Source organism: Myotis davidii, unplaced genomic scaffold (genome assembly GCF_000327345.1).
Source record: "Myotis davidii unplaced genomic scaffold, ASM32734v1 scaffold713, whole genome shotgun sequence".
Lineage (NCBI taxonomy): Eukaryota > Metazoa > Chordata > Mammalia > Chiroptera > Vespertilionidae > Myotis > Myotis davidii.
The window spans coordinates 151,105-152,928 of record NW_006285038.1 but is presented as its reverse complement, the minus strand read 5'-3'; positions in this window follow the sequence as shown (position 1 = coordinate 152,928).

The following is a 1,824-nucleotide window of genomic DNA, read 5'->3' as shown; positions in this document are numbered from 1 at the left end:
GGCTGTTACCTGAGGAAATGCCAGGCAGTAGAAGGGGATGAAAATGAAGGCTAGCCTACAGTTAATACCAGTGATTCTACCCTGAGACTATATTTTCCTCTTTAATTCTATATAAGATGAAGCAAAATTAATGGATCTAGGAAAATAACAATTTTAAATAATCATAACAAATATCCTCAAAGACATAAAATGTCTCATAGAAACATAAAACAGGAGCAAGAGGTCATTAAAATAACCAATTTCAGACAATGAATACAAAGTTTTGAAATAAAATAAGCCAACAGATGGATTGCCTAGCAGTATAGATGAACTGAAAAGTGAGTTAGTGAGTCAAAAATCAGATTGAGGAACTTTGCAGAGGGCATTAGGAGGAGATAACCAAATGTAATATGTAAAATAAGTTCAAAAAAATTTGAAGTTTAAAGCACAAGTCTTAACAAATGATACAAGTATAAAAAAGAAAAATACATAAAAAGGAAATACTATATGAAACAGTTACTTAAAATTTCCCCAAATTCATAACATATATACAATGTGAGAGAATGTTAAACAAAACTTAAATGAAACAAAGAAAAATATTTACCTCTAAGTATTTACTTACTAACTTCAAAGCTAATGAATATAATGAAGATCTCAAGAAAGAAGAATATACATATATATTACATTACTTGATTTCCCCCCCCCAAAAAAAAATCACTGACTGCACAAAAACAGAGTAAGGTTTTCAAAGATTTGAAAGAAAAACTTGCAGTTATATATATATATTCTTAGAATATCATTTAAATGCAAGACTGAAGCTAGCACTGAGAATGGCAGAGGAGAGAGATGGAGAGAACTTGTTCATTAAACTCCTGTGCCTAAAGGCTCCTCTTCCTCTGGATTTCACTTGGAATTGAGGTTTCCTATTAAGCCTTCTTAAACCATCCTAGTTGATACCCTGCTTCTGAGGAGTTTAAGAATTAGGAGGAATACTGCTTAGTCATCAGGGTGTCAGAGGATTCTAGGCTGGCAGCAGTTGGACCTCTCAGGGCAATACCATACCTCAAGGGCTATTAACCTCTGATAAAGGAGGTACAGCCAACTTCATCTACATTAAAATATAGGCTTCCTTACCAGCTTCTGGAAATAAATTTTGGAGCAGACTTATGTTGATTTTTGCCTGTCACACATCCTATCTATTCCCTTCTTATTGGCCTGCATTCCTCTTTGGAGGATGTCTCCCATTACAGAGCTAATTAAAAGTCCACTAAAGACGTGCTCCTTCTTACAGAATGTAGGATCTTTTATTGGAAGCATCTGCCTCTTAGTAGGGTATCTCGTGCCTCCTTATATGTAGTTGAAGCCATGAGACAGATTCTTACCAATAATGGGGGCAGTGGTCATGTATGTCATGTCTGGGTCAAGAAACTCAAGCAGTGGGTATACCTTCATTACCTTTATTCATTCTCCAGCTGAATGTGAAAGACTTTAAGACCTAAGAGGAGGGTGGAGCCACAATATGGAAGGAACCTGGGTTAGGATAATCCTGCAGATTATCTGTTAGACAGCTATGTGCCTAAGGAATACATTTCTACTGTACTACACCATTAAACCTTGGGTTTGTTTATTACAGCAGTTAGTATTGTCCTAACACATCCATGCTGTGTATAGTCTAGTAAGAGTTGGGGACAATTAGCCATCTCAGCTTCTTGTTGATGCCTTCATTATGGAAGGCAAATATGTTTGGTTCCTCCTCTGTGTGTTTCCTGATACATCTAAGGTTATACAGTCCACTAGACACTTGTTCCAATGAAACTGAATCTAAAGTAAGGAGCAAATATGTAG